A 10,590-nucleotide genomic window follows, 5' to 3' on the forward strand; every position below is an offset into this window, starting at 1 on the left:
ATCATTTTAAACCAAGCTTTTGTAGCGTAATCACCAATGAGTTATCGTAGTTTGGATTGTTCGAAGCCAAAACTCGTTGGTGATTACGTTACAAGAGAAATATGTTTGAGAAGATGATGATGTTTTTTTTTTTTTTTTTTTTCTGGTAAAGGATAATAGAAAACTTAGGATGGCTATATTCTTAAGAAGAAACCAGTAACAAGTATTTATGGTAAAGTATATTAGACTCATGATATAGCCATTTAGAAATTCTTACAAGTAACTTCTGAAGAATATAGCCATCCTGAGTCTAATATACTTTACCATAAATACCTGTTACTAGGATCTTCTAAGAACGGCTAACTTATTATTAAATTATAAGAAGATACTAGTTACAGCTATTTCTGGTAAAGGATATATTACTCAGGATCTCCTGACTATATTCTTAAGAAGTTACCTGTAATTACTGGTATTTTCTAATAATTTATTCTAAATTTCCAATACCTGTTAAAATTGGCATGCTAAGGTAATCCTTTGGGCAATTTCGAGTGGTAGACCACTTCCATTTACCCTTTTGTAGGCATCACCAATGATCACATTGCGAGAGGAGTAGCTTGAACCCTTGCTGTTAAAAAACCTCTTCATCTTTTCAAACCAAGCTTTTGTAGCGTAATCACCAACGAGTTATCGTAGTTTGGATTGTTCGAAGCCAAAACTCGTTGGTGATTACGTTACAAGAGAAATAGGTTTGAGAAGATGATGATGATGTTTTTTTTTCTGGTAAAGGATAATAGAAAACTCAGGATGGCTATATTTTTAAGAAAAAACAGTAACATATATTTCTAGTAAATTATATTTGACTCAGGGTGGCTATATTTTCAGAAGTTACCTGTAACAGGTAACTTCTGAATGATATAGCCATTCTGAGTCTAATATACTTTACCAGAAATACCTGTTACTGGTATCTTCTAAGAACGGCTAACTTCTTGTTAAATTATAAGAAAATACTAGTTATAAGTATTTCTGGTAAAGGATATATTACTCAGGATCTCCTGACTGTATTCTTAAGAAGTTACCTGTAATTACTGGTATCTTCTAATAATTTATTCTGAATTTCCAATAACTGTTAAAATTGGCATGCTAAGGTAATCTTTTGGGCAATTTCGAGTGGCAGACAACTTTCATTTACCCTTTTGTAGGCTTCACCAATGATCACATTGCGAGAGGAGTAAAAAACCTCTTCATCTTTTCAAACCAAGCTTTGTAGCGTAATCACCAACGAGTTATCGTAGTTTTGATTGTTTGAAGCCAAAACTCGTTGGTGATTACGTTACAAGAGCTTGGTTTGGGAAGATGATGATGTTTTTTATCAGGTATGGGTCTAGGCTATTCCTCTCACAGTGTGATATGCATGTTACAGGTATTTCTGGTAAAGGATAATAGAAAACTCAGGATGGCTATATTCTTAAGAAGATACCAGTAACAGGTATTTATGGTAAATGATATTATACTCAAGATGACTATATTTTCCAGCAGTTACCTATTACAGGTAACTTTTGGAGAATATAGACAGCCTGAGTCAAATATACTTTACTAGAAATACCTGTTATAGGTATCTTCTAAGAACGGCTAACTTCTTGTTAAATTATAAGAATATACTAGTTACAGGTATTTCTAGTAAATGATATATTACTTAGGATGACTATATTTTTAAAAAGTTACCTGTAATTACTGGTATTTTCTAATAATTTATTCTGAATTTCCAATACCTATTAAAATTGGCATGCTAACAATTGGTGTACCATTTGGATAAATGAAGGGAAAGTTATTGCTTTGACAAGTTGCCTAGAAAATCTATAAAGAGGAATAATTTTAGAAATGAATTAAGAGCTACGTAAGGCTTGATTCCAAACCTTAAATGATTTGGATACGGCTAATCATTAGGAATATTTTAAAATATGTGTATTATAAAAAAATTCTCTTAGGCTGAGTCCAATGGTGCATCCACCCTCTATCTCCATTCCACAAAAAAAAAGTGTTTTAAGGACAGTGAGTCAATTTTGGTGTCCAACGGTTCAGACCATTCTACGCCACTTCAAGTGGCGCCGTTTGGGTTTTTACAAACCACGCCATTTCAAGTGGCGTGGAATGCACTCTCTATTCCTCAATAACACTCTCTATATATGGAGAGTTATATTGAGATAGGGGGAAAAATCACCGCCACTCCCTCCGCTTTTGAGGGAATGGGGAGTCATTGCACCTAGCCTTAGTAGTTATTTGAGTAAAGTAAGTCAAGAACATGTGAAAAACTATTATAACACTTTGATTCAATATAGCTTGAAGTATCAAAAGACAGTGTACATTTCCAATGGAGCTGAATTCTCGGTTCAGGTCTATTTCAGGGATTCCACCTGGAATCCAACAGTCTCTCTAGGAGTCAAAATAGCTCAAACTTGGTAAAAACACTTCATTTTGAGCAAACTAGAATTCTGACGCGCTATCTTCCAGAGATCATAAGTCTTTCCACATGTGTCCAAACGCGATAAGATATGCAAGTGGTTTGAAGATTTTGGTTGGGTATAGACCGGCTTTTGATGCCACGACAGTTAAGAAAGTGAGGGAATGTGGTGGGATTGTTTTTGGGAAGACTAATTTGGATGAGTTTGGTATGGGGAGTTCCACTGAACGTTCCGGTTTTTAGGTCAGAGGTTTGAGTTTTATTGGTTTAAGTTTAGTTTGTTTTGATTTTTGTGTTTTTAGCTTTAAATTAGCTGCGGAAACAATTAGAGACTGTACTCCAAATATATATATATATATATATATATATATATATATATATATATATATATATATCAGCCCCGCTCTTAGATGGACGTCCGTTTATGGACTTTATTTAAAAACCGAAATTTTGAAATACTAAATATACTCTCACGAAGGGTTTTCTCATGACTTGCTCCTTCTCTCTCCGAAGTCCAAACTTACATGACTATTTCCCTCCCTCCTGGTACTCTCTTTCTCTCTCTCATGGGGAATAGTGTTGGTTCTTCATATCAGGAATAGTGTTTTTGATTCAATCTCATGTTCTTGTTTTAGCATTACTCTGTTGATGAACTAATGATTGATAGGTGGAATCTAGAGCAATCTCACGAGGACAGTCTGCCTATTCTTGTTCTTAATGGAAGAAGCTAGTAATATCTCCTCGCCATTCCTCAACTTCGTGAATCCTAATATAGTGCCTCGTGTAGCAGTAGATTCCAGAAATCTGCTATCTAGCTCACTTCTTCTCTTCATGCAAGGCCCAAAGTTTCATGTTTCTACTGGACCAGCCAAAATATCTCTCATGTGGAATGTAGTAGCGAAATCTAACCAACCCTCTTCACTTCTCATCCAAGAAAAATTAGAAAATATTAGTCTCAGTGAACATGATGTATTAACATCGTTTTAACTGAGTTGGCAATTCCCTGGTTTTTTAGTTTCTTCAGCCTTCTTTATTTCCTCTTATTTTTTGTGCTTGTGACAACAATGTGCTTTTTTGAAGGTAGCTCAGAGCTCATAGGTTTTAAGACAGAATTGGCTTATTGCTAGTGGAGGAGTGCACTTCATCCTTAACTACTTAAACCTTAGAGAATGTCTCTTGGAAGCATGGGTAATTAGTTTAACTTGGGTTCTTGATTCCACCTGTCTGTATTGCGATTTAAAGGATCTAAGTTCTAGTAGCTAAATGGTTCCCTCCACGTAACATGGAAATTAGATCGTAGATGAGAACAAAACTCTGCCTAAGAACAAACAAAATGTATCTTTAACTTGCTACTTCATCCCAATCTACCTAATCTATTTTGTAATTCATACTAGTTCACAGATTGGTACTTCACTTTAGTTCTGATTTAGATCAAGTTACCAACCCAGATAAAATGTTGGAGCAGCATTTGTGGATTTACTAACGATGAATTTATATTGTTAACTGTGAGATGGTTATTAAAGTGTTTTAATGTACTTATAGATTTGATGTGGAATGATTTGAAATATACATGTTGTTCTGAGTAGTGCCCTGAAAGAGCACCAGCTGGATTGTGGAAAAAAAATGAAAAGGTCACTGTTGTAGTGCTGTGTGCTATCTCTTGTGCAAACAGATATAAAAATGTTAGACTTGGTTCCTGCAAAACCAAAGCAAACCAACGTCAAACACAAAGAAGAGTCTCTCATTCTGACCGTCCTACTCTCTCTAATTCCCTTATTTCAATTGTCGTCAACCCCGACAGCATGCCAAGATTATTTTTTCTAGTATCAAATTTACATAAATAGATCAACTCCCATCGAAACAACAAGCTTGCCAAGATTTGCACATAAAAATTTACACAGTGCAAGCAATGGCACAATTTGTTCGGACGGATACCAACAGGAGCCTAGAGAGCCTACTAGACATGGATAAATCAGTTATTTCCATGCAGCCAAACACTCAAATACATGGTACAAACAAAGCGGTCAGGGGTCAAGGCCTTGAATTTGAGAGAAGAGGAACCCCATGAGAGAGAGGAAGAGAGTACCAGGAGGGAGGGAAATAGTAACGTAAGTTTGGACTTCGGAGAGAAAAGGAGCGAGTCATGAGAAAACCCTTCGTGAGAGTATATTTAGTATTTCAAAATTTCAGTTTTTAAGTAAAGTCCGTAAACGGACGTTCGTCTAAGAGCGGGGCAGATTATATATATATATAGGGCAGATTATATATATATATATATATATATATATAATCTGTTTTGAGAAACTCGTATTGTCTTGGTTAACAATCTTTTGAAAAATGCATCAAAGCTTTGAGGTCGACGGGTTTGTACTGTTGTTTCTTGTGTAGAAGCGGTATGTGGATTCTAAATCTTATTTTGTACTTATACTACTAACTCGTGTGGGTAATTTATAGTGTCCTCAATGTACAAAGAAGTATGGAGTGAAAGATAATATTAAATTGTACATATCACAAATAAGCTTGTTATAAAATATATATATATATATATATGCTCATTCACTACTAAAAAAAGGACTTATTATGACGGCTGTTTTTTTTATATCTTGATGCCTTTGTTGAAAACCGTCAAGATAAGTGTCCTTGTGATATTTTAATGACAGTTGTTGTAATATTGTGTTGTGTATGTCACAAACGTCAAGAAAATATGATGATGTTATGACGGGTTTCTTAAACAATCAAGTTGGTCCAATTTTGTAATGACGGTTTTGCCTACTTTATGACGTCATTAAGACAAGGCGTCAAGAAAAGTTATGACACGACTTAAGTTAGCCGGTCAGTAGAAGGGGGTTGGTTTGCTTTTGGACCTGTGGAGTTTTTTTCTTTTGGGAGCAAAGCCACTAAACTGAACAGTCATGACTCAAGAGAGGTCTCACCGAAAAAGAAGAGATAAAACAAAAATAAAATAAAAGAAATAAGTTCTCCAAAACCCTCTCTTCTCCAAAACCAATTTTTGTCCCTGTCGGCCTTCCATTCTCTAGAAACCCTATCCTAAGGCCTCGTCTGCCATATCTCTCACTATCTCTTTTCTCCCATGCTGGAATGAAACACGCGCTTGTTCCTCCACTCTTTCTCTCGCTCAATTTTTGCCCCCACTCTTATTTCACTCAATTTTCCCTCCTCTTTCAGGAGAATCTACGTTAATTTACCGGCTAAAGTTCCAACCGTGGTCATGAAAACCAACTACGTTAGAAAGGGAAGAATGAGAACCAAAGACAGGTGGTGCTGAAAAATGAGGTGAACGTGGAAGATAAAAGCATAGAGGACTGGATAGATCTGAAGTTTTTGCTTTAAAATAATTTTTTAAATTTCAAGGTACATATCAAGCAACCCCAGTCAAGCCCTAGAATTTCAACTTTATTCTCTTTGCTTGCTTCGGTTGTGTTATTTAAATTGAAACCTAAATTTATTTCATTTTACATTTGATTTTTCTTTTCTGCTTTATGTTTCTTCTCTACAAGAATTTGGATATCACATAATATTTGATTTAATTCTATTTTGGTTGAATGATTATAGAGAAAGTCCTAACAATTGTACGAACAAATTCTTTTTACCCGTGCTTTCTAGAGATGTAAACATTACGGGTGTTTAATTTGTGTGGGATTTATTTGATGAAATGCCAAGCTTAAATGTTGTCTGTTGGAATTGAATGATTTCTCACTAATGGACAAAACTTGTTTGAGGATATGCTCAAAAGGGACAAAGTAGCTTGGACATATGTTGTAGAGGCTTAAACTGATCAAAGATATATCATTCGAAATTAATGGTTATTTTCATTTTTCATTGCATGTGCTCATTCTTTAGGTTCATTTTCAATTTCCCACATAATACATCAATTTTCTGTATTTGCCTGAGCATCTGGGATTGACGTTGCTGAAACCACAAGGTATAGTACTTTATCTTCATGGTACTGTTGGTTAATCCTGAAGTGATTCTCCTTAAAAAACAATTATGAATTAACTAGCTATATCATTAACATTTCTTGTGATTTTGAATTGTGGGACATATTATGATTAATTTTTTAAAAAAAATTAAGCTACCTGTATTGATTCAACTATTTCGTACATAAGTTTGTCCACTTGCATCATCATTTACAATACATTGCAATCTATGATCTAGTGGAGGGACAAACTGTACAACAAAGTTAGATGCGTCATGATGAGAAGCTAAATAGTCCGCAGCTCGGTTCACTTCTCTATAAACATGAGAGCAGGATATAAAAGTGAACTGAGATCTCTTCATATCTATAGCTTTAATCATGTCCATGCAGAACCAAGGAGGTTTCTCCAGTTTGTTGATTGCGTTCACATATTATGATTGTTGTATAAATGCAAGGTATTGGTTAGGCATGGGGTGTGAGTTAGTTGATAAAATGTCAGACATAGTTCAGTTTTTGGTATTCATTCGTTTTTCATGCTTATTTGTATAACTGGAGGTTTAGAAAGATATACAAATCGTTTGCTAGTGTGCCTGGTGATCAATAGTTCCATGGATGGAATAAGTACATGATCTGTGAATATTCGTGTTGGAAATCTGTATAACTTGATTATTTTTACATGTAGTGCTCTAGCTAACTTGGTTTGAGAAGAATGTCACAACTTTATTATACTGAAGTTGGTATTGAGCCCAACTTGATCAGAGTTCACTAATTTTTTTGTATTCCAAAAGTGGTTGGTTGTTACTTCCTAGTTTTCTATGCAAAAGCATTGATTCTTAGGACTCCCTTGTGCTCTCATGAGGATATATTGGCTATCCAGGTGGTAGATTACAAGCCAATATAGGTGTATACCATGTAAGAAGGCCTACCATACTTTATATAGTGGTGGACCACATTAGTGTTTATTTCAAATTTAAGTAATACACACTTAGTGTTGTTTGCTTTTGCACTTGAAACCTTATAGGCTCCATATTATTTTCATTTAGTTCAACTTGGAACATACTATTAAAATTGTGATATGATCTCATTAATTACTTTTTTTTTTCTTATGGAAGGGTTTGGTGTTTGTGATGTGCGGCCACACCATTTCGCTTGTGTTTTCCCAACTTTTCACAAACCTATATAGTTTTTCTTCTTAATTATATTGATTCCTGGTTATATCTTTTTTGGTCAGGTGATTCTTTTTAATACCTTCTACTTTGTTGTATTGATGGATCTATATAAGAGCGAACCATGTGAAGGGTTGATTCGAATTAAATACAAGGTTTACATTTAAGGTCTAAAACTATTAGTTGCTATGTAAATCACTGTGGTGGCTAGATTGTTGATTGTTGATCTATATTTGTATTAGCAAGCGTGTCCAAAAGAAATGGTCTTGGCCCTTTTTAGATATTAGATGTATAAACATGCATGTTAATATATGATTTAAACTTAAAATATTGTTTCTACAGAAGGACCCAACTTTTCTATAGCATTACGACTTATCTCTGGTTTTTTGGGGGATTAACTAATCTTGCGGTGCAACACTTACTGGGTTGGAGATTTAATTCTTGTACTGCAGTTCACATACATTTACAGATACTTTTTTTGTTTGTTTCTTTTTTAATTATTTTTTCTTATTTTGTAATGAAATTCAGGAACTCGTTCATGAAGTAATGTGAAACAAAAAATTTTGAACAACCAAATCCGGCATTCTTGTAAGCTCTATCTTCTACACATTTTTACATATCATGTTTTTTAAGAATGGGTTGGGGATGTATGTGTTAGATGTCGGCCCTAAAACAAGGACTGCTTCCATGGTTTAGTAAGTCTTAGCCAAGTTTTTAAGTGACTAGCTTCATATATCTCCTCTCTTTGTTGGCATATTTGGTCGTCTGACTTTCAGAAAGGTCCTAGGCAACTCATGGAAGTTCCCAATTTTTGGCAGCAAGTTGGATGCTCCCTTAAAGATATTGAGATGCTATGTGGTTTTTTCTTTCATTTAATTGCTTAATGTTTTTCATTATTTTTTCTGCATCCTATTGAAATTAGTACCCATTGGTGATAAGACATTTTTCCGCCATGGCAGTAAGTGTTAACTCTTCATTGATGCTGGTTTATACTTAAAGGGCGTCTTTTGTTCAGTGGTGCATCAATCTTACTCACGTATATTGCTTCTGAAAGGAACAAGATCATCCTAGGGTATGTATGCTCTGCCTTATCGACTAAATGGTTGTGTTGTTAGGATAGATCTTGATTCAACTGTTTATGAGCAGATTTGGTGGTGGAATGAGTTCAGTTAAAGCCGCATTATTAAAAAGTGATACTCGAGTTAGTTATTTGTTCTCACTGCCCCACTTGTCTTTTACTTGTGGTTTCTTTTCTTGGCAAGTCCAAGGCACTTATACAATGGTTTCTGCTTAATGTAGGTTTTAGCTTTTGAAGCGGGAAGCTGCCACAGATCGGTTTAAAGTTAATACAATATTTGCCAATACACTCTCATTTTATATTGATGTAACTTTGTAAGCATTAAGCAATGAAATGTTGTCGAACCATCTAGTTGTTTATACATGTTACAATCATATCATTGTAGAAGTCTTATTCAAAATTTTGTGAGCTAGCGGAAGGCGAGCTGAATTTGTAAGTATCATCTCGTTTTAGTTATACATGCACTTTCTATATGCTTCTTTTAGTAGTGAAAAATATGTTGGTGAGAAGATTTTCTAGTTTTTTCTTGCTCTGACAAATTCCTTTGTTTATCTTTACAGCTTCTTTGTTTCGAGGTCAGCTGGTTGCCAGAAACCCCAATCATTTGCTGTATTGTTCGTACTTCAAACTTCGTATTTGTTTTCTGTATGCATCATTAGGTATTCAACTTGGTTGTATTCTGGACTACGCAATAAGGGTAACATAGGATTCAACTCTGGTTCTGAGTCGACTAGCAGTCACACAAGATTTTATATATGCATGCACTATTTCCTCATTCCCTTTCTACACTAGTATTGTTTAAGTTGTCCCATATTTAAATGTTTTTCACACCGTTCAATGTGTCTTATACTTCACTAATAAAAAAATCCAAACTATGAATCTATTTTCAATATTAAGAAAAGAGATGTGATAGTTATTTTCTAGTCCTGCTGAAAATTTGAATGCCATACCTTTGTATCAAGGGATCTTGATCTCCCAAGCCAAATGTATGTGTATGTATTGTGAAAAAAGTATTTTGTTTTTCTTTTGTTTTCTTTGAGGTATGAGATGGCTTTAGTCAAGATTAATGTTATGACCCTTGCATTTGTGGGTCTTTTTTTGTTTTCACCTCTCTGACAACCATATACTATATATAAATGTAGTAGAGTATATCTTGAACCACAGTCCATTTGTATTGTAGGTATTTTCATTTTTATATGTACTCTATATAAATGTAGTAGTGTATATCTTGAACCACAATCCATTTGTATTGTAGGTATTTTCATTTATATATGTACTATATATAAATGTAGTAGTGTATATCTTGAACCATAGTACATTTGCATTGTAGGTATTTTCATTTATTTTTTCTTCCGTTGTGAGAACTAGGTCCCATCATATTGCATTGTTCCTCTCATGCCATATATAAAATAGCCTGCTTTTGGTCAGTGGCTTGAGCTTTTGGTAGCAAATTTACTAATAATTTTTCTTTATTTTGTTTCTTAGGTTTGATAACGTTCGATCAATCGATGGATAATACTTAATTTGTTGATGATGGAGTTGATTAGAATGATTTTTAGTTTGGTTGAATGTGTTATCAAATAAATATATCTAGCATTTTTCAATGATGTTGGATAAAGGATAATAACTTGTTATTTTTTCTTGTTGAATAAATTGATGTAAGGAATAAGTATTTTCGAATGGTTTGAAAATATATGGGGTTGAAGTTACTGTGGATGTTCTAGTTTTATTTTTGAGAATTTTATAGTTGTTTTATTGGTAAAATAAGTTTACAGGTTAGGAATTGAATTACAGGTTATTATGCAGTAGGTTATTATACAGTATTTTTTGTAGGAAAAATATAATAATAATATAAATAATATAATATTTTTTTAAAAAAAATAAAAATTAGATGACGGTTTTAGAAGAAATGTCATAGTGTAAACTATTTATTAACGTATTTTTCTTCCATAAAATGACGGTTCTACAGTAG

The 10,590-nt window shown here is 34.0% G+C and overlaps 1 long non-coding RNA gene across 1 annotated transcript; it reads left to right on the plus strand.

Annotated features, from left to right (window-relative positions):
• The first annotated feature begins 7,533 nt into the window (after positions 1–7,533).
• Positions 7,534–10,339, plus strand: LOC147474735 (uncharacterized). The gene is made up of 3 exons (XR_015208747.1): positions 7,534–7,965; positions 8,069–9,232; positions 10,104–10,339. It is a non-coding gene; the product is annotated as an uncharacterized LOC147474735 (long non-coding RNA).
• The last annotated feature ends 251 nt before the right edge of the window (positions 10,340–10,590 follow it).

This window comes from Coptis chinensis, chromosome 9 (genome assembly GCF_015680905.1).
Source record: "Coptis chinensis isolate HL-2020 chromosome 9, ASM1568090v1, whole genome shotgun sequence".
NCBI classification, from domain to species: Eukaryota; Viridiplantae; Streptophyta; class Magnoliopsida; order Ranunculales; family Ranunculaceae; genus Coptis; species Coptis chinensis.